Genomic DNA, 23,657 nt, shown 5'->3' with positions numbered 1-23,657 from the left:
CATCACTGGTGGCAACTGTAGCGCACGTCACCAAAGCTTTGCAGCAACTATTTCTCGAGTTTGGGAACTACTTGTCAGTCTGAGTAGAATCTGGGAAGCAGTGATTCTACAGGTTTTCCCGACGATTTTAATCGAAGCGCCATCGAAATTAATCCATGTGCCATGCGAACTTTATGGGGCATGGATTAATTTAGCTGGCACTTGGATTAAAATTGCCGGGAAAACCTGTAGTTCATGCTGGTTGTCTTATTTTTTCCGATTTTTTGTTACAAAAATCGAAAAAAGACAAAATATCACTCTTGCACGAATTCGATTCGACACGTCATAGTGTTATATAAATTTTCAATGGCAGTGCTGCCCTGGGTATTTTCCCTGGGCTTTCCTCAGGTCGCATCTGGAAGACCATCTATGAAACCGATACAGACCGACAATCTACCCGGCAATTTTTTTCGTTCGAAAAGAGCTTAGATATTAAATAAACGAATTTTAAAGATCAGCACGGCTTCAGACGCCCCGGCGGTGTGACGTCACTCCCTAAGCGGAGGAGTGAGAGCGCGGAGGTGAGGGGAGAGGAGGAATCGCGCCCCTCTGCATTCCTTTTATCACGGTGGCGCAATCATTGGTCCTTAGGGAGTGACGTTTTTCTCGTTTTTCCAAAGAGGGAATTCCGACATATTCTCAACATCCGGTCGTCTGTCTGCTCTTGTCATGTGTTCCATCGAATAACAGTCAAACACGACATACTTTCGCGTGGGATTTTTAATAGCGTGGTCAGTGGTCCACGAGGAATGAAATGGCACTATAGTTCCACTCCCCCTGCGATAGACGCAACGCCACCTAGAAACAGAAGGCCTGCTTACTGCCTCCTCTCCCTCTTTCGCCACGTGGACATATAAAGTCAGAATTCGTCTGCTACAGCTGCGATTCGCCGTTCTATGAATTCAAGAACTCGCAAATGATCGCACCTAACTTTTGAACCCGCAGACTTAAATCTGTGGATAAAAAGTGCAACACGCTTTTGAGAAAGATATATGGGACTGTCTTGCGCTTTATTTTAAAGTTTTTCCCGTTTGTACACGGGGACGTTCACTCGCTACTCGCAGGCGACGGCGGTTCGTCTCCATGGCTACGACTGCTGAAAGCACGTTCGTAATTGGCTACGGCCACCGGAAACACGATCCTGATTGGCTGGCTCTTAGTTGTTACGTCACGTCGACGAGTGTGGAGGCTTTCTCAATCTAGGTTGTGTTGGATAGACGTGACGTTGCCCGCGTGAGCGTGGCCGTCTTACGGCAAGCAGTTCCATCATCATCACCAAACTTTTATTGATATTTTATTTGTTTAGCACACAAATACGAAATACAACAAGTTTAAGCCAATCTAACCATTAGCGCGAAGGACTAGAAGTAGCAAACGCATAAATTTGTTTACATGGCGATGCAAAATTCCCGGTAATTTTGACAAATTGAGGGAGACGACGGCTTTCTCAGATTTTCTTTTGAGGAAGAATTAGCAGAAGAAGAAAAAATTAAGAGATAAACTAACTTTTCATTTTTAATTGTCTAAGTTTCATGAGAGTTTGATCGTTGACCATATAAATAAAAATGCAAAATATACAGTACAATAGACCGTAGAATAATTCACTAGAACGACTAAACAGGCATTGTTGGCCTTCCTTATGCATCGTATTTTGCCTATACTTGATATTTTTTAGTTATTTTCAAGATTGGAAACTGCGCAATTTTTCCGACGCTGAGGAAAAAAACGAAAAGAAACTTTTTTTTGCTATAACTTTTCTCTTATCTATTTTTTTTCTTTTTTTCGAGGATTCGCATCTCTAGTTTCGCGTGGCCTTTGTTCCGGAGCATCTTCTGCCATCGTTCCTTGTAGCAGACGCTCGATCGTCTCCGTGGCAACGGCGGAATCGCGTTAAAAGTTTCCCCGCCCATCATCCAGCACCGGTGCTCGGTCGATACACAGACCCGTAGCCCCGTGCTGTACAAAGTCCCAGTTGTTCGGAAGCTAAGCCTTTGCTCTTCTGTATGTAATAATGCTTTCTAACAGCGTTGCTTCTGCTTTCCGTCTGCAATTTTGTTTCGACCGATCGTAGCTACTCTCTACACAAGATGGCACGACGAGCGTCTTCTGCGCTGAAAAAGTCGTCTGCGAAGAAAAGGGTGGCGGGAGGCTCTCGCCAACTCGCGCTCTGCATGCAGAGCGAGCATCGCTGCCTTTTCTCATTTTATTTTACTTTTCATTCTTCGTATGGGAGTCTGAAGAAAGAAGAAGAAGCTGTTGCGGAATATTGGTGCATATCTGCTCTGTTGTTGATTATACGAAGTTCATTCTGCACGCTTCAGAGCAGAACCGTTCGGAGGAGGGGCAGCCGTAGAGCCGTAGCCTAAAAGTGTGCGTAAAATGACAAGCACATTACTCGTCATGAGGCTTGTTGATGCCTCAATTTGCGAAAGTATATGCTATAAACTATAAATGGGCCCTGAAGTACCAAGTGCCTTGCATCGTGCGTATACCTTACTACAGCGCATCGTACTGCATGTGTGCAAGTGATGTACTAGGCTGAGTACTTTGTAATACTTCTTCCAGTTTAGTTTTTATCGCTGACATTCTGTGGTCGCACAAAGTGAGGAGGGTAGCTACGTTTTGATCGCTGTTTTTATAAATATTTAACGGACTTTTTTTTTTTTTCAAGTGCTAGTTGCAAAGCTTAGTTTACAACTGACTCATAAATACGGAGGACTGAAACAGATGAAATGAGAACTTGCATTTACGTGCGTTCTCCTAGTCTAGTGTGCAAACTGTTACTATTTCACGACTTAAGTTATATCTAGGGTTCGTGGTTTTCGGCATTTTCCGAAAAATGCCGTAAAACACCCCCCGAATGATTTTTTTCAGATTCGGAATATTCCGAAAAAATACGAATCTCTCGTATCCTGACAGCTGCCATTCCTGGAACCGCAAAGGGAAATCCCCTTGGAATCTCCCTTTGTCGACTATTTCTCGTGCGTGGCATTATCTTCAGGCTGTGCCCTTGTTTCGTTGTTCGTAAGCGCTTATAGGAGGATGACCTCAGCTCTGTTGATGAATCTCGTATGGATGATATAAAGCGCGAGTTTTTCGAATATGCTGCATGCCCTGCCCCTCAGGTGGATATATCTCCTATTCAGTTTTGGACGACCCCTTCCGGCACATGGCCTTTGTTATTGCAGTGCGCCTTAAGCATACTGGCTATTCCTGTTTCTAACGCTAATGTTGAGCGCGCGTTCTCTAAACTGCGTGTTATTAATCGCAACGAGCGAGCCGCTATGACAGATGCGAGCATGATGATGTACGCTTGCATCTATTACAATAAGAGGTAGTCTCATTGTTTGCTGGTTTGGCACAGGCAATAAAAGACATTGTTAATGAAACCATGAATCAATTCACTTATTTTCGGTTCGTTGTTACTTCGCCCGCAAAATAGGCTCTCCTTCATGCGAAATAAACAGATGCCCGCATTCGGGCATTTATTTTTTGGGCGGAATATAGATGCCGAAAAAATCCGATTTATAGTCCCCAATATAAATGCCGATAAACACCCCCCGAAATGGGTTGAAAATAAATGCCGAAAACCACAAACCCTAGTTATATCCAACTGTTCAGTGCGAAGGGATCTGGGCCGTTTGCATAATAGAGGAGTATGAGTCAGTCTCATTCTTACTAGGCTTCGCTGCGCGTGCTCAGTGCCCAGCAAAGGAGATTGAGTATATGAGACGAGCTCAACTTTTATGCAAACTGACCCTGGTGCTAGTCTTTGGGGTGAAAGTAGGGTTGCCACCAGGCCGGTACTATACCGGCACGGCCGGTTATTTGCTCGCTCTGCCGGTTGCCGGTAGGAAGGCGATACCGGCAGCCTTTTGCCGGTATTTGTGACTCAAGACCTTTCATATGGGCTTTTGCGGGGTTTTCCCTTCAACATTCCACTACAGCTCGAATAAATCTGGAGCATAGACCGACCCAACTCCGCAGTCACCAGTCTTTTCCTTAGTTATTCATTAATATTATTACACACAGGAACATATGTTTCCTCGTATCATCTTGAGCTCTCTCTCTATCTCTCTGTTTTCTGTTTGTGCTCTTCCACCCCTCACCCACTTCCCTTTCCCGCGAGCCTTTCCTCCTCTCCCTCATCCGATATTTTTCACTACGAAAGGTGGCAACCCTAGGTGAAAGGCATGCTTTCAGACAAGACAACAGAGACTGCTTATTTACGAGCTCTTCGCGTTGCTTTCTGACATGCCACTTGCTTTAATTAAAAGCGGGAGAGTGTGTGTGTGTGAGGTGCAATGCAGAGCTTCCTTTTCCTCATTTTCTCGTTGTTTGTACAAAATTATCCGTGCCGGTATATGAAAAAAAGAAATAAAATTAAAACACCCAGACAAGAAAAGAAAAGTGAGTTCAACAAGTAATTCACAAAAAAGCCGATGCCTTAGAGGGACAAACTCAACAAGTAGGGCGAGGTGGGGCAAGATGAGACACGGGGCGAGACGCGACATTTTTTGCTCGACGCCGCCTGTCTCAGAGCCGCGTTGCTCCATGCGCTTCAAACTTCACCCACAGGTGGCTCTGCATGTCCGCTTTATTGCACGTGAGAATTGTCCGGATTGGCGTATGCGCTGAAGAGAAAACAAAATCAGTTACTTCTGCCACGAATGTGGAGACCCGCCAAAGAGGCGCGATTTTCTGTAGTCCTTTTTCTTATTATCTGCGCAGCAGCGTTTCGCAGACTTATTCTGTCAACGTAAGTTCACGCCCTATTTCTGTATTCATTCATCTAGATATATGCAAAATATGGACACTCTTGGCTATCCTTATCCGGTGTTGAACAGAAAAAAATTAATGCATCCGATTATAATGCACGGGGCAAGACGCGACAATTTAATATAATTTAGAAACGGACAGGTCAACTATTTGTTGGCTTTAAGCTTGTTCCTCAGACATTTCTTTTTTTTTTTTTTTTGCATATAGTCTAGGATTATCCGGCAAATTTTTGCGTTTCCTAGGATATTTCCAGCAAAGCAGAAGCGACCGACCAGCGACACATCAGACTGGCGATGCCTTGCTTCCAAAGGACGGTAGAGCAAAATATCCGGGTTCTCGGTGGTTTCATTTGCACGTCCTGTAGGAGGTAAGCTCAAGGGGCTTGTGCAGGGGCCCACGGGCTTGATATTGTCCGCTCGCAATGCAAAAACTAATTTGTATAGCTTATTACCACGGCGTGTCTCGTCTTGCCCGACGCAACGCCTCGTTTTGCCCCGAGGGTTTGGGCAAGATGAGACAATCTGCATTTTTGAATTTTCTTGTTCTATGTTTATTTTAGACCGGCTACGTCCGTTTTGCATTTACAGGTCAGAAGATCTAGACCCCTGAGAATGTGTCTATGGCTAGTTTTTTTTTTTTTTTTTACTTTTCACGCGTAAATAAATAACTTCCCCCACTTTTCTTCCCCCGGGCTCAAAAGGAAGACAAATGCAACGGGTTATTCCACAGTTGTGATACCTTTCGTTAACTTGTTCCTAGAAGTTCAAGGTATAAGTAAGGTAGAGACGGTACAGTACCGCGAATTTAAGTTTCCGCAAATAATTGCCTGATCCTGGCTCCTCACAAATTCGCGAATTATTGAGCCCGCGAATTTAACCGCTGATATATTTCTATTCATATTTCGGCTGAACGGGCATTTGTTGGAATTGTCTGATCATAGTGAAAGAATGATAAAAAAAAACACAAATTGCACAATATCGCAACGCACAGTTTCATCTCGAATTGCGCACAATAACATCCCACTCCAGCGTTTATTATTGAAAGACGCTCTAAATATGTATAGCTAGATTTGACACGGTCTCGAATGCAGGACTGCCAACCGTTTCGCCCCTTCTGCAAGCAGCAGATACCGAGAGGCGTCCTTTCCATCACGTAATGTCTGCGACAACATGAAGCCATAAGCTGCATCCGATACAACCTGCTTCAATGAAACTACATTGTACATACACAGCATGATTGCTAACGAACGACGCGACCTATAACAATTAACCGCTTGGGCAGTCACAGAAAGCCTGTGAGATTCAAGAAGGTCTTGTGTATCCATATGGGCGTTTGCGGTTGGGCCGCGTGCGAGGACCAATGCTGTGTGCAACACACCGTCTAAACTAAGAGCTGAAGAAGTCACGAAGGTAGCAGCGCATTCCCGGACATTTTCTGTGGATTAGGTAACCATATACTGTTGAATCTAGCTTGTCCCATCCTACGGTTGACAATGCGAATACACACGATGTTTCCCAAACAAACTCCATACCGAGCCTGTACCTCCATAGGTACACCTCCTCCTCCTGCTCGATGACAATACACATTTTTCCCAAGAAAAACTCCTCTCCTGCTTGATGACAATACAACTAAAACTGCTGTCCTAGCTTGTTGAGATATAGTTATATGGGAGCCAGTCCTTGTGACTGGTCTTCCGCGTCGATGCCAATACACACTGAAACTGCGCAGCACGCTTTTCATGAGTGTGCCGTTCCCGACGTCTTGTGGCACAGAGTTGAGGAGCTGTATGGGGTTCCACAGACTCGCTGGAGCACCATTCAAACGCTCCTTCAACCTCCCCGTTCCAATCCGGGATAGACGGCAGTTCATTCTCTTAGGGATAAACTACCAGCGGTACACGGCGGTCGCGCTCAGGGACCGTCACACGTTCTAAGCCTCGTTCGAGCGGGTGTTCGCAGAGTTCTATACACAGGGAGAGAGCAGTCCTTGGTGCTGTGGAGTTCGGAAGACGCTGGCTAACTTCGTCTGTGCTATTCGAAGAAACGCATGGAAGGTACGTTGTCCGCTACTAATAGCGAATTCGGGTGGTCATTTCGTAGCAAAACGGCCGATCGCTCGGAAATTGCTAGGTCGGCGACCGAGCTGGATCACGTGACCGTTGCCACCGAACATGATTGCTAGGAATCTAGCGGTTTTAGGTACTTGGATCACGCTAGGGGCGTCGCGGTCACAAGTCTTCGAGTTCTGTCGTCTGCTAAACCACGTGATTTCAACATGCGGGCCAATGAGGGCACGCGCCACCGTTGTAGTGCGGATGTGACGACACCGGATACAGTTGAGCATCCTGCTGCTCGATCGTTTTGAGACCAGGCAAAAAAAGTGCTAGCTAGCAAATTCCGAGCGCTCGGAAAGCGCCACACGAACATGCGAGATTTGCTTCATTTTGACCAAGCGAACATGACAGCTCGAGATCTGGCAAAAAAAGTTGCTCCGAAATGACCACCCGAATTCGCCATAAGCATTACTTTCCTTCGTGCCGTTATCCCGTATACGCAACTCTCCGTAGTCTTGGTCTGTTGCACGGCGACACAAGCACGAACAGCAATCCTTAACGTGACGTGATTTCACAAGCAGGTGTTGGTATTGCACTAGTTCTAGTTTTAGTCCTATAGCTTGTTGAGATAGTTATATGGGAGCCAGTCCTTGTGACTGTTCTTCCGTCTCGATGCCAATACACACACATATAGGCAGCGTGCCACCCTCGTGTAAATAGGCGGCGATTGATTTTCATCTGTGACACCGAAGTAATCGTTGTGCATAAAACCTTTTCAGATAAGCAGGTCATCGGTCTTCCACAGGATGGCCATTCGTGACGCCATCCAATGGTTAATTAAGCTGAGACAGCTAACAGCGGTATTAGCCTCGTTCGACCAGACAAAAGCTTTTGACAGCAGGAGGGTCGGACTCGCTCAAAAAAAGCGTGACCACACGGGGGCTGCCATGCGTTTCAGGGATTTCCCTACACCCCCCTCAGGGGGGGTGTACACCCTCCCTGCATTTTTGCAACACCCCCCTGAAATTTCTCATGTGACCCCACCCAGCTCGGCCACCAACACGTTCCGGTAGTGAGTCCGGCGCAGCGAATTACATCCCGTACTCTCAAACTTGGGCTGTAGGACCACAGTCATGTAAATGATCGTACCATGCATTTGTCCAAAATCATTTGAAAGTGACTGTGCTATGCATATATTGCGCGTATGTACGAGCAAAAATGCGCGCGGGCACGCAAACTCAATGTGGATCATCAAGAGCCATTTGCGCCCAACTCAACCAAGCGAGGTATTCTAAGGTTTTCACCGTTGACTGCTAGGTGTTGGTTGACAAGATGGTGGTCCCTTATGTTTGTCGGTCGTGTGATTATGCATCTTAATGTTGAAATGCCGTTCACAATGAATCTCTATTCTAATGTACTGTGTGCTAAAGTAACATGTACGAATAAACCGGGAAAGCTGTGCAGAAATGTCACCATTGTGCCATGATTATTTCCGTGTCTAAGAAAAATTCCGTAAGTGGAACCTCCACCGACAATGACCCCCCGTTGAAAGCTCGGCACCCCCCCCCCCCCCCCGTAGTGAATTTCTGGGGAAATCACTGGTTGCCTTCCGTTTTCTGCTCAATTCCGCTAAACTTGACGCGCTCGTGAGAGAACTGACGTTCTGATAGGCTGGAACAAAATAGAAAGGACAAATACATTCGAGCCCTACAGCTGGCTAACCTTTTCAGTGACTTCCATCTTCCATCGTTGACGCGCTCGTTTTCCTAAATTCATCACTTGCTATCTAAATTCGGCGTACTATGCGCGTATCTCATTTTTGATGCACTCTTGGAGCCGTAGCACCCTTACGCATGATCTGTCGCAGTACCTCCTGGGTCCTTATAAGGTTTCTATAACAAGGTTTCTTTTACTGCTTTTTCGCTGGGTATAGGCCTCGATCTGAGTTTGTCGCAGCTCACCTTAAAGAGTATGTCTCCTCCATGTGACGCCTGCGTGAATCCTACCCTGGTGAACGCATCTACGTGGTCTGTCAATCGCCTGTACAAGTCCCTCTTGGAGCTACTCCTCATGCCTCCGGCGGCTGTGGTATCTTGGCGTTTCCCAGCAGGTTGCTTTTCGTCTTGTCACCGCGGAGGCCCGTCGAGCTAGCCTACAATGGCGCCCGGCACACGGCGTTTTACCGCTTCGGGACCGTCTGTCTCGGTTCGGAGTTGCCACTCCTTCCTGTCCATTCCGCGCTTGTCACGAAACTGCATGCGGAGCGTGCGTTTTATCACTGCCTTGTGCCCGATACGCTGTGGCACGGAGTTGAGGTCCTGGTTGGCGTGCCCCGGATTCAGCGGAGTGTCATTCAGTTTCTCTTCCTGCCTCCCGTCCCGCATCGCGATAGGTAATGGTTCCTTCATCTGGCAGTCCAGATCAATTACCAGACGTGTGGATTTCCCGCTGCATTGCAGCACAGGGTGGCCCCTTATGAAAATGAACTTTGCCTGTCAATTGACATTGTTTGGACATCCTTTTGGTTGTTTGGTATTTCTTTTGACTTTGACTTTCTTTGGACCAGTGCCCAAACAAAATCTATAGACTACCTTTGGCTGTTTTTTGGTTTGACTTTCTTTGGCCGGTTGCCAAAACAAAATCTACAGACCATCTTTGACATTTTTTTGGTTTGACTTTCTTTTGCCTGTTGCCCAAAGAAAAGTTGTTGGCTACCTATGGCTTATTTGGTGTAATTTTGCCTGTGCCTTTGGATTGTTCTAAGATAATCTAGTGATACATTTCAGCTTTCCTTTAGTTTAAGTTTGTTTAGCCACATTGGAAACCCCAACAATGTCTTTGGCACGTCCGTACTAGCAGAAGTGCTAAATCTTGTCCTATAGCAGGGATTCGCCGAGCCCTTCGCAGAGAGAGTGCAGTGCTCGGAGCTGTGCACTTTGCCATAGGCGGTGGCAGACGTCGTCGCGGTCCTATTTGAAGATGCCGGTGGTACTAACGTGCTTGACCATTAGGTGGCCATGTAGATTGTGCCGTTGGCACGTACGCAACATTCCGCCACTCTTGGATGCGTATCCCGCGCTGTGGAGCGCTGCACGAGGAAAACACCCGTAGCGTAACAGAGGTGATATCCAACTCGTTGACGCCGGTATCCGCAGAGATATTTACAGAGAGAGACATTTTTAAAAGGTGCGGTGGAGTTCGTGCGGCGGCTGGTGACATCGAGCGCTTGCGCACCTTCAATGCTACGGACAACTATAGCACGTACATCAACCCCTGAGCAGATATATATACGTTCTGGCCAAAGCTGGGCATTCAGATTATGTTATAGTATAGGTCCCTTTGAGACATTTTAGGGAGTCAGCCCCTGTGACGCTCTCGTACACTGATGACAATACATGGTGACAAGACATGGTTTGGTTTTCTCTCTTCTTCCCTATACTTGGTGACAATACACATTTCTCTTCCTACGGATGTGGGCGAGCATTGCGTCTTGTCCCATCCTCAATGGAAGTGTGACATTCAAGTATGCAACACATGGGCGTTGTGCGGCTTCTTACCGAGACTCCAGGCAGCTCACTCAACGAGAGGTCTTAGCAGCTACTATGTATACCAGCTAGAGCCCTGCACAGGCCCGGGCCCCCGACCCGGCCCGCGGACTGGGCCGGGCTTTTGTTATTGGCTGTGTGCTTCCGGCCGGCCCGGGCCGACAATATACGCAAACACCGCGGGCCGGGACCGGGACGACAAACATGTTTCCGAGAGTCAGGCTGGACCGGGTCACGCAGCTAATTCCACGCAATGGAGGACTATTACACGTAGTTCATATCATCATGTGCTTGCGTCATTCCTGTGCATCGCATTTGCAAAAACAAGCAAGGGACACTGCATTATGCGTATATGATTCGAGCCTCTAGAACATTCTGAAAGCCACTTTACATTGCTCCTGACTCCTCACGTATTTCACAAACATGTTCGCAAAGCTTGCTGAGAGGGGTAAGGATTGGGAGGAGTTTGTCGACAGAACCGTCTATACATCCACAAAAACTTGGTAGTGTAACGTTGACCGGTCTCGTGCTGTTGTGGTGTCAAACCGACAGTTCTTGTATGGCTGTGGCCGTGTCTTGTGTTCCTGTTGTCACGAAGCGAAATGGGCCGGCGAGTCGTCGAATAAACAGCAAACGGTTTGCTGAACTACTTGGTAGCAAAAGCACAAGAGTGATAGCTCTCTGGACACAACTGAGTCCAAAGAAAGAATGCTCCAGCCTGGAGCGCACAAGCATTTAAGCGTCGCGCCGAAAGGTCTAGAAACAGCACGTGCGTTTGCCAGAGAGCAGGCGATGTGTCTGGAAGTACTGGAAGCTTCTTTCTTCTTCAGCATGCGCCGGGATGAGATGTACGGTTTCCTGCCTGCCCTGGAAGTTTCTCGAAGATGATTCGTGGCACTATAAATTTCCTTATAAATTTGTGCGATAAGCGCTAGAAACGCCTACGTCACGTCTGGAAATACTAGGCCGAGATCTACGCGCTGAGTCACCCGGCCGGGCCGGGCCGGGCCGCATGAAGGTCCAGGCCCGGGTCGGGCCATTTTTCGATGCGCCCGGGCCGGGCCCGGAAAAGTCGGCCCGTGCAGGGCTCTAATACCAAGCCATGTCTCCTCAATGCCGAACTTTGAAGATGCTCTGACATTGACGAGTTGAGTTCTACAAAAGGTTCTGGGGTCGGATTCACAAACGCGATCGTAAGTTACGCTAAGATGCGCTAAGACGTCGTAGCCTGCGACGCGCGTATACGACGGCGTCGTAAGCGCGATTCACAAAGCTATCGTAGTGGAGAGGGTACCCCCTTTGACGGGGAAGAGGAAGTTGCTCGCTTCCTGTCACGTGCATCTCGGAGAGAAACAGCCAAAGGGTGCGAGACTATGTTTTCGCTATGGTAACGATGACGAAAATTTGTTATCTCACCAATAAGAGTCGTCCCGTTAGAAGAAGACGAAGTTGTTCGTCCCCAAATGTTTTGTTACTGCACGTGCTCTCGGTCTTTCGGTAGCCATAATGGATGCCATGCAATCACAGGCGAAACGCGTTCGGTAACACAGCAAATATATTCCCAGTATGTTCGTCTCGGGGAGGGGGTGGGGGAGGGTGTTTTGTAAGCGGTGTGTGGCACCCAGTTTTGTAACTTTTATGGCTTCTTTTGCCTTTCTCGCAGACAATTTGGAGGGGTGTTGGGGGTGTCCTAGCGGGGTGTAGGGGATGCTCGAAAAATCCCTGCGACCCGATTTTACGGAGCACAAAGTTGAAGCATATGTTGAAGGTTACCAAGCAAAAAAGTGCCTAAATGTCACTTCGGGGATGGTCTCGAAGGTTCTGTGGCAAAGTGCAATGCGTTGGCGCGTAGTACGGAGTCTTCGTTTGCCGTCTCCAAATCCACCGCTGCCAAATAACGCCGCCATCTTTCTTCGTAAGACTGCTCGGGAGCTCTCGCAGGATTCCGCCGTAAGCTGCGAAGATTTTGCGACGCGCGCCCTTCGTGAATCTACACTTCGTCGTAACTTTCCAGTACGACGGAGATACGACATATTCCGTCGCACGAGCTCTTTGTGAATCCGACCACTGGAACGTATATAATCGGAGGTCCGATGACTCGGGCGTTTGATTTGTGGTTATCTCGAGGTATAGTACAATCTTTTATATGGCATGCAAAAGTGGAGCTATATTTTTCTCCCGTGCAAGGTCACGTAAAAAAAAAAAAAAAAGGAAAGAAACGAAATCGGGATAGGAATGTGTATCGTCCCATCACTTTATTGGCACGTGACCACAATGTTGCGTGGTGTTGGTTGGAGGGATGTCAATAGACCACCACCCAAGAAATGTCATTATGACGTTGGTAGACAGACTGAAACCGAAACAAATCGGGAGGGGAGGGCTGGGTTCCACGAATGGGCAATTGCTGGCTACCTCCTATACTGAAATGAAAGTAGGACCGAAGGTCGCCTTCCTTTCTGGGACCATCGTAATCCCCTCAAGACCGTGGTGGCGCGACCTTGTTCTTCGAGCGTAGTTCAACTCTACCAAATTGGTGGCGCTGTCGAACACAATGACGTCATCTGTTTACAAACAGGGAGAGGTCAATTGTCGTGTCTCGATTATCCGGACACCTCGGGAGTCGTCCCTTTTTGTCCGGACGACGAGTTTCCGGATAACCGGAACCAAGCGAATTTCCGGGGAAACCCGAAAAATTTGGGAGTCCTCTTTATAAGCTCCAGAAAAGGAAACAAGGAAAAGATGGTTTCTTAAAAAATCGTGCGAAGTGAGCTGCCTGAAATTAGTGGGCACGCGTGTGACAGATTTTTTGGTCACAGCCACGGCACCCGCTGCGTCACCTACATAGATCGAGAAGTTACCCGTCAAAAAGAACTCGTTACGAGTTAAGTTACCGTGTGAAAAATGTAACTAAGTTAATAACGAAGTTCTTCAGCCTGAAATGTAACTCGCAGTTACGGAGTTACTTAAAAAAGAACGAGTTACTTCCAAGTTATTTCGGACACAAAATAGCGCTACGCAGGTGCAGCGCGCGTGAGCAGTTGAGTTCGCCGTTGAGTTGCCTGCGGAGGAGTGCAACACGCTTAGATAGTTTTCCTTTATATCCAACAATTCGAACGCTTTGCATCTTACTCCCTGTGGGCGCACAATGGTTCAGCTTCATTTCAATGGCAGCGGTCCTTACTTCCTCAATTGTCCACAATACTTCCACAACATACTACTGTCATTGATTGAATATCACGCTTTGTGGCATAAAATGCCATGAACGAACCGGAGAGAAAGCAAGAAAATAAGCGGACGTGAGTGAAAAGCGAGTTAAAAGTAACTTGGAACTTAGCTTAAGTTACTTTGGCAAAGTTACCTGAAAAGGAAACGAGTTCCTCCGAAAGTTACCACGGCGCAAAAGTACCGTGTTAAGTTACAAGTTCCAAAAAAAAAAAAAAAAGGTTACAGTAACCAGTTACCTCGAACTCTTAATTCTGTTTATAGAAGGGTAATGTCTCAGAAAGTTGGGCTCGCGCTCATGTTTTTGCATTTTTGCAAATGTCACTGGCATAGGCCAAAAGACAGGCGATACTTTCGCATGGCCTGGACATTGACGGTCACATGTGGATTTCTTGATTTCTTGTGCTCTGTGGGTACAGGGTACCTCTTCCGTTTATCGTCTACCATCTCTATACTGTGTGTCCGCACACACCAAAAGGGAGTGACCTTTGAAGAAAGGGTACTCAAACAGTACAAAATGTCCCAGTGAGATGTGACATTTTTCTGGAACAATGCGAACACAGCAATAGCAGCGACAAGAGACGTTGACACTTTTCCGGATAAGCGAATCAGAATGACCTATAGGTCCTGGAAGATTGGTTCCTGTATACTTGCTGTACGGATACAGATAACGAATTACGGATAACCGAGACAAAATTCAGTGGTAGCACCCAAGCAGCACAATGTACTGAAAGTCCAGTGGGGGTGGACGGTATGTGCCTTATCAATGTTCTTTAGTTTTACGAGTCTGTTCAAGGCCTTCCACCTACCCGTCCACCCCTATTGCACTCGACTTTCAGTACATTGTGCTGCTGGGGCAGGTTCGTTCCCGCCAGGGATGGGCAGTATTTAAATACATTATAATTAAAATACTATTTAAAATATAAATACGTGTATTTATATTTTGTATTTAAATACAGACTCGAAAAATGTATTTATAATTATATTTAAATACCAATTTTTTGGTATTTATTCTTGTAAATACTTTATAAATACACCTAAATACAGTACACAGGGTGTTTGCTCTAACGTGACCAGATATTTTATTTAAAGCGAGCGATAAAAGAGAAACCAACGCTACTTTTCAGCTACTTGACTATGAAACACGAGCTACTAGTGAGGATGTACCTGTTTCTTACTCAAGTAGCAGAAAAGTACCTCTTGCTTTTCTTGTATCGCTTGCTTTAAATATAATTTCTGGACAGGTTAGAGCAAACAAGAAACCTTTCGGGAAGAAGGGCATGTTTGGGGCGCAGTTATGCCGTGTTTGCGCTAGCATGCGCATGCGACAAACCATTTTAGATGGCAAGTTTTTCACTGTTGTTGCGGACAGACGGTCGCGGCTACCCAATTACCGTGTTGTACGAAGCATCTTCGTCAAATTTAATTCAAGCATTTTTTCATCGGCACTTGTGGAGATGCTGTTCTCCTTTACGAATTTGATTGTACGGCCGAACAGAATATGCCTAAAAGATGCTGTCTTCGAGAAACTTCTAATGTTAAAATCACCATGAAAGTCTAACAAATAAATGCTATTGTTCGTTGCTGATTTGTCGTTATGATCATCGTTATTTCTGTAATTCCAGATGACATTTTCCTCACAGTATTTATGGTAGTAGTTGCGGTATTTAAATACTGTATTTATATTTTGTATTTAAATACTCATGTTGAAAAGTATTTACGAAGAGTATTTAAATACCCCTTTCAACAAAGTATTTTGTATCTATATTTAAATACTCAAAAATGTATTTATGCCCATCCCTGGTTCCCGCGAAAGTAGTCCGGATAACGAGTTTTCCGGACATCTAAACATGACTGTCCAGATTGGCACAAAAAGGCGTATGCCACCCTCTCTCTTCGAATCAGAAGCGATAACCCTATCGTTCGTGGCAATATATGCAGTGAAGTTGTGTTTTTAGAGAGTAGGAATGTGCTATGGTGATGAAGTTCTGTTTCAATATCATGAGCATCCTCACAAATCACGTGACAAATGTTACGCCTGATACGTGGCACTGCGCGTTGCTGAAACAATACTCTTAATGCAGTTTGTCAGACTTGGGTCAACGCGCGCTGTTACGTTCGTATACCGTATTCGTTCAGGGTTGCTGTTTACGAATCGCATTCCATTGTTGTCGGTATCCTCGTGGGATCACGCAAGAGTGGGCTCCTCCCCCCAGGGGAGGAGTTAGTCCACAAGAGGAGATCATTGGTGGAGGCAAGGTGGGGAGGGAGCCCATCCTTTCATGCTGTTTGGGGAAACGTCGTGCGTGTGTTCTTGTGATCGCTGATCCGTTCTGCTTCATTTGGGGTTGACGTTGCGGGGAAACCTTCCAGAGAGTGTGTCAAATAAAGCTGTGGCACGGATGGGATGAGGTATGTCTCTCGAATATAGTGGAAGGAAACAAAAAAATGAAAATAAAAACTTGTGGTGGAAGTAGTACCATCGCGTCTCATGTTGAGCATCCGCACCGTGCCGAAATACCGGAAGTGATGCACTGTGCATATAGCAGACGACACCATCGTCCCTGTCGTCTGCTACGGAATAGCTTGGGCGAGCCGCACGATATTTCCCATGGTATATTAGAAGAGTACGAAAAGACCTGACGTCGAGCGCACGCGCTCACGTGGCAGCGTAAAGCTATGACGTTGTACGCATCTTCCCCAGGCATGCTTGTTCTGGGGAAAATTGCTTTTGTGTGATTACACGGTGCGTCATTCCAACACCACCAAGATAGAGAAAGCCTGCTTGCTCGTCGACGTGACGTAACAATTAAGAGTCAGCCAATGAGGATTGTGTTTTCAACGGCCGTAGCCAATCATGAACGTGCTTTCAGCGGTCGTGGCCATGCAAACGAACCACCGTCGTCTGCGAGTTGTGACTAAACGTCCCCGCGTACTAAATGGGAAAACTTGGAAATAAAGCGTAAAACGGTGCCAATCTTTCTAAAAAAAACTGATTTTCTGGAAAGCGTCTTGCACTTTTTGTCTAAATATTAGGTCTGCAATCATTTGCGGGTTCTGGAATTCGCAGGACGATGAAGCGCAGTAGTTGACAAATTCTGACTCTTATTTGAAAGAGGGAGATGAGGCAATGCGCAGGCTTTCTCTACCTAGGTTCTGTTGGACATTCCCTTCAATGCTACAGCGAAAGATGCGAAAAACGTCATAACTTTCTGCTGTCACGTGATCGCGAGCGCTCAACAAACGCCACCTAGACACAGAAGGTCTCCTTAATGCCCCCTCGCCCTCCTTCCCTACGTGGACACATGACATATAGTCAGAATTCGTCTGGTACCGCGATTCGCCGAATTTAAGAACTTGCCGCTAACTTCGCAAATTTGAACCTGTACACTAAAACTGCTTTCAGAAAATTAGTCTACGAAAGAAAATATGTGACCGTTTCGCGCTTTATTTTGTTTTCCCATTTAGTACGCGGGGACGTTTACTTGCAGGCGACAGTGGCAGCCCATGCGGTTGGCTGTGGCTAGTCTCCATCGACCGCTGGAAGCACGTTCGTGATTGGCTACGGCCGTTGAAAACACGATCCTAATGGGCTGACTCTTAGTTGTTACGTCATGCCATTGAGTAAGCAGGCTTCCTATATCTAGGTGGTGTTGGCTCCACCTCGTGTCTTCACCTACACTGCCACACTGCTAACTGTGGGGAATATCCTGCGACAGCCACAAGGTATTCCGTAGCAGACGACAGGAAAAGACGCTGACGGTGTCGTCTGCATGCGCAGTACGCCACTCCCGATACTCCGGCACCGTAGCGTGACAACTTCTTCGTTCCATTCTATCCACGACATGAGTGGGTTTTAGAAATTTAGTGAGATTAGTAACTCATTTATTTGTTGACGCATTGGTTTGCATGTAGTTCGGCATTTGTTTCTCCGCCGATGGGATACGTTTCTGTCAAATTGTCTACGTGCACGTTTTCTTTCGGGCTTCCTGTGTTTGTCTTTTTTTTTTTTTTCGAGGATCTCGACATACCAGAACCTTGTATGTCCTTATTACTGCTCTACAATAACGGGACCTCCAGTACCCAATGGCGCGCGCCAGTATTGATGTTTTACCGTGCCGAATTCTGTTTGTAGAGTGTCGACGACTTTTCGTTGGACTGTAAAATTCGACATGTTTGTTGTCCGATTACGAATTCTCAAAGGCTCGCTTACTGGACTTCTCCCTACCCTTTAATCCTCATTACTTGTACGATTTCGAGGAATCGGGGGATATACGGAAGTCAGGGGTTCACACCGACATGTTTGGCCTTCCCTGGGAAAGGGAAGCTTGCGTTAACATTGTGTGTCTGCTCACGGGACGTTGCGTCATATACAGCTGAATTTTAAATGTTCCAATCTGATGTTCCATGGAACAAGACTTATTTACTGTCTTTCTACGCCTTTGTAGCTGTGCCAGAAGACGCTTTGATTAGCCGCCATAACCATAAACACGAATGCACCACCAGATAAAAAAAAAAAAAGACATAAAACAGCGCCATGTCGCAGTCACAAACGAAAGAACAGCACGCTAAGCCTAATGCACTCGAGCCCGCAGAAGATACACTCTCCACAGCCTCCCTTCATCCAAATCTATCAAGCGTACACTGGGTCCTCCGCTCCTACATCATCATGCTTTTCTTCATTGCCCATAATGGAGACGTGAGCATCGAGCCATGCATACAGAATGAAGCAGACGACAGGTTGGCATAGTACGCGCAGCACCCCGCGGAGGGCGCGAGGAGCGCATCCGGGGCTCTCTGCTCTTTGCTACCGCGGGGTGGCGCCGCCGCCTGCTGCGTCACTTCGCCCCGAATGTACACGCTGCTCACACATGCAAATGATGTAGTCATTAGAAGTGGTCACCGTGGGGGTCCCCTCGCCTATGTGGGGGACCTCCCGTGGTGTAATTGCCGGCACGCGACATCTGTTGACAGATGCACGTGTGCGCGCTTAATGCGACCGTGTCGCCCTCTGTGAGCGTGTGTTGCGTTAAAAGGCACCTGCTCTGTCGCGGTTTTTGGTGGGCCTGTTAATGGAGATGTATCGTGCAGAAGAGTGTTTGCGTAGAGGGATATCGGGTCGAAAGTATGATGCTGGAAGCGGTACTTCGTTAGGTGAAGATGTATGTAGGTGGTGATTTCGAGGCGCTATATCATAGTGTAGAAGTGAAGTTCACCGCTGTTTTCTATTTTAACTGTGTTATAAGTTCTTACTCACTGATATCGCAAGGTAAATTTAGTTTCCTTCTGAACTCAGTTTCATTGCAGTTACAATTTCTAATGAGCGATGACTGCGTAAGAATCCGTGGACACGTCTGCAAAAACGTGATGCGATTCAGAGCCTCTCACGCAAGCGCGAAACATACGAGTGAAACGTACAGACTATTGTAGCCTCGCGATATTTCTAGAACAAAGACACGTGGTGGAATGTCGTGGTGCCATGTTTTATATGCTGGTAGATGAACCACAAGACATGTATCTACGCAAAGTGTTGCAGCCCAGCAGCACAGAAAAAAAAAAAGTGGTCAGTGTTATACCCAATACGATTTCTCGGATGGTGACTCTGGACGAACCTAAAGTGGGCTTCACTGCAGGAAGCGTACAACTGCAGTGAAGCACGCTTTAAAGGAAGTCGCATCAGCGGGCTTCTGTGCTACTCTGCAAGAAACGTGGTTTGTCTTTATGGACGTGGGGGGGGGGGGGGGGGGGGGGGTCTATTTGCCCTTCTTTTGTCTTTTTTTACCGAAGGTGGTGGAAATTATTCGCAGTCATGTATTCTGCTACACTCTGCAACTTTTCAAGATGTGATCCAAAATACTTTGCTTTTTTAAATCATGGTTTCCAAGAGAGCCTTTAGGTTCTTTCTACGATTCGCTGCATTGCCGAAGTTGCGGATATTCCGCGCTCGTCTGCCCGCTGTACCAAGATGCATTCATCTTTGGTACGAACTGTATCTTCGAAGATATCGATGTTATATATCATGTATTCGCATGGGTGACATCCCTTCGGAATACTCTAGTGGATGAAAAAAAAAGAAGAAGAAAACACAAATAACTGCGCGTGGGATAGAATTTCCGCCGCATGTTATGTTATGCATTCGCATGGTGCAGGAATACCGTGATTGGCGTACTGCGCGTTTAGCAGACGACAACGTCTTTTTTCCTGTCGTCTGCTACGGAGTACACTGTGGCCGCGCTGCAGGATAGCTCTCCACGGTTAGGGGTGCACGAAAAGACATGGGCGCCCAATTTACTTCTCTTGTATGTTCGTTTTGGACAGAAAGCCGTGTCGTTTTGTCCATCCACACACAACAGCTACCGCTGAAATTCACGTTACACAATCGTAACCGTCTGTGCCTTTTCGAAAGCATAAAACGGAGGAAGAACGAAACACAACACAAAGTGATGCCTACAGTTTGTAAGCCAGCCGTAGAGGACCTGCACGCGCATGCGCACAAATTTGAAGTCGTTCACGATGACAGCCAGCTCCACCTACAGGACGCTCAGCATGGGCGAATACAGCGTGCGTCGTCTGGTTTCCGGTTAACATGACGACGTGGGTAGCAGGAGTGCGTGAAATTCAATTACCTGCCCTCTGCAATAAAGGGGATTTTCGGGGGGAAGAGCATCCAAAAAGGAAAATGACATGGTAATTGAAAGAGAAGTGATAGAATGAGCTGTCTCATCGCTTCTTGGTGCTGACGCCATCGCAGACTCTCGTCTGTTTCGAGAATACACTGTCAGTACGTAGTGGCTTCCTTGCTAATCGCCGTGGTATGATGACTTAACGATAAATTTCATTTGACCTGCCGGGGGATAATAGCTCCGGAAATTTTCACTAACATTTTCACCAGTCACCAGTGTCAGAGGACGAATGACGTCCCCATATGAGCCACAACGCTTTCTATCGGCGAAGAAAAACCGTGTAAACCTAACAGAATTTCGTAAACCACGTGGTTTACGAAATTCCGTTAGGTCGTGGCAGATCCTATATTGGACAAACGGGTCGATATGCCTAAACACGCGTTTAATGGGAGCATAAAAATAACAAATAAAGCAGACGAGCAAATATGTCCTTACATTCTAGGTATTGTGGGTGTGATGGGATATATATGAAAGCACCAAGGTTAGAGGACGACATAGGAAACAAATGGAACCGGAGATTACGGAAGCCTTTCCAAGCAGCACAACATCTTGGCCAATATTGGTCCAATATTGGCAATACAGGGCCAATATTTGTTCAATATTGGTCCAATATTGTGCCGGAATTGCCAATAGTGGAACAATATTGGGCCAAAATGTTGTGCTGCTTGGGTTGTTGATAGGGAAAGCGGGTGACACGTGTGTTGGCTTTCAAGTTGAGAGGTAACGTTACCCACGCTGGGACTTCGAAAATCCAGTCTGAAATTTTAGTTTCGCTTAATTGGAGCAAAACAAGAGTTTTATAAACTCTGGTAGAAACGACGACCAAGACCAGTTCGCCTGCGGGAACGTCTGTCGCTCAGACAAGCAAGTAACTTTAACAAATACTTCGCACGCACGTTTCTTGTGGCGAAGTGTAGATTTCGTGACACTTCGTGCATGTTTCGGTTTTGTTCGGCGCGCGCTTTGAAATCGTGATGTTTTGCCGCGCGAAATGCTCCGTTACAACGCGGTCAATTTGACGTTTCAGATAACGAAGATAACAAGCAAAATTTCAGATATGGTATTCATACAACGATATGTACAGGCCGAATTTTACGCAGCAATCTTCTACATCCTGGGGATCATACAGGGTGTCCCAGAAAACGTGTCATTGAATTATAATAAAAAAAACTACACCACATAGAGTCATGCGGTCAATGGCATTTGTTCTTACTGGGTTTTTGCCACCTCCTCATGTGAATGTCGTATAACGTAAGTTTAATTATGTAAATTTTTGCGACCTTAAGTCGGAGATTTGCCTAGTAAAGGTCACTTTTTTACTCCACCAATGTGAAGAGCGTGTCTAATTTAGTGAAATTAATGATAACTGACAGGGATATTCAGGCGCTATCCCATCGGAAAAAATAGCCGAACATCATGCTCTACGGAGGTGCCACAGAATAGCGCACGATGAATTTTTCAGCGCAATCTTTGTCAGTCCGACGAAAGGAGGTTAGAAACCCAGCCCACCCCGGTGTCGCAGAAAGAGATAACACCGGCACGGCTTATCACGTCCGACTTTCGCTGGGATAATGCTTTCCCTCTCCCAATTTTAGGAACTGTTACTTTTTCTACTATCACTCTGTGGGCTGGCTTCGGAACCTCCTTTCGTCGCACTGAGAGCGATTGCGCTCAAAAAGTCATCGCGCGCTATGGTCCGATGCTCCGAAAAGCATGATATTCGGCTATTTTTTCCGATGGGATAGCTCGTGAATATCACTGTGAATTATCATGAATTTGAGTGAATTCGGCACGCTCTTCATATTGGTGGGGTAAAAAAGTTACCTTTACTTGGCAAATTTCTGAGTTCAGTTCGCAAATATTTACATAATTAAACTTGGAGTACATGACATTCATATTAGGAGGTGGCAAAAACCTAATAAGAACAAATGCTCGTGACCGCATGATTCCAGGTGGCGTAGTTTTTTTATTATAATTCAATGACACGTTTTCTGGGACACCCTGTATACGCATGTAGTCGCTTCCTTCTAGTTTGAAACGAAACCGTGACTTTAATGAAAGTCTTTTCACATTATGAGTTTATAATTTCATCACAGCCACGCACCATTCAACGTGGTAAGTACACAGCACGGCATTTGGTGACAACTGCCCAGATCTCTTAGTTCAATTTTCTTTTACTCTGAAAACACGCTGACGCTGTGCGACTCCAGCAGAACTTCGAGCTGGAAGCTTAAATCTTCGTGACATTGAAGCTACCCTTACGTCATTTTGACAGGAAGGGGCAGTGATTACCTACTGCGTACACAAAAACCGTGGTTTGAATGTGTATGCATCAAAGTGTTGAAAGTAGCGCTCTGTGTGGCGTGCTTTCCTACTCTGAGCGCTGCTAGTGAAATGGAAGCTACCCCACACACCGGCGAATGATAAAATCACCACGTCACCAGGCCACGTCTGGAAAACGTTCTGTGACCGGTATGATAACGGTATTGCGCGTGGTCCGTTGGCCCCTGTGGTTGGCTTTCAGTGCCCGTAACGAAAAATGATTGGTGTGACCTTGTGTGATTATAGGTGTGATCTAGGGGTGTAGCCCAATAAGACAACTGGATTCGTGTATTTAGGTGCTGCTCTCGATATAGCACAGCGGTAACATGTTGACTTTCACCCTCAACGCATTAACGTCATCTTTTTTTTTTTTTTTTTTAGGGTCATCTTTGTCCTTAATCTATCTCAACCTTGTTTCACCGTTTGTTAGTTTATCATTTTCCTAATTATTTTCTTCTCGTTTTATTTAATTTATTCTTGTTTTGTTTCTTTTTCTTTTTTCTTTGCGTAATAGCAAGCCGACGTCCTGTTTGGCTGACTCTTCCTTTCTTCCTTTTTATTTTTGTTCTAATAAATATATCACCCCCCCCCCCCCTCCAATTTGGAGCATCTGTTGACTCGTCTGTCTCTGTTCGAGCCCGGTTGCATGCTTGATGGTACCTGAGTCGCATGTGACTTGTATATCTGTTGTATATATGCGTTGTTTCGATGTCGAGGGCGCAGATTATGTCACGCTGTCGGGCATGGTGTGCTTGCCCTCTGACGAACACTACAGCTCCGAACAAGCTTTGCAGCATCGCTTTCACCGGAACATCGATCCCACGTGTGCCAAACTATTTTTAGGGCGCTCCGTTTGGTTTCTTCTGGCTCTCCAGAGCCCCGGGCCGCGGAGCAGGGGTACTGCAGCCGTGCCTCTTGAATTGTATAATCGCGTTATTGATTTGTTAGGAAAAATAAAATGGAGATTTCGGCTCCACCAGTGTGTGGGGCCAGCAACTGCGCATCACTTGCGCC

Source organism: Ornithodoros turicata, chromosome 6, assembly GCF_037126465.1.
Source record: "Ornithodoros turicata isolate Travis chromosome 6, ASM3712646v1, whole genome shotgun sequence".
Lineage (NCBI taxonomy): Eukaryota > Metazoa > Arthropoda > Arachnida > Ixodida > Argasidae > Ornithodoros > Ornithodoros turicata.
The sequence above is the reverse complement of the archived record's forward strand: the minus strand, read 5'-3'. Positions refer to the sequence as shown.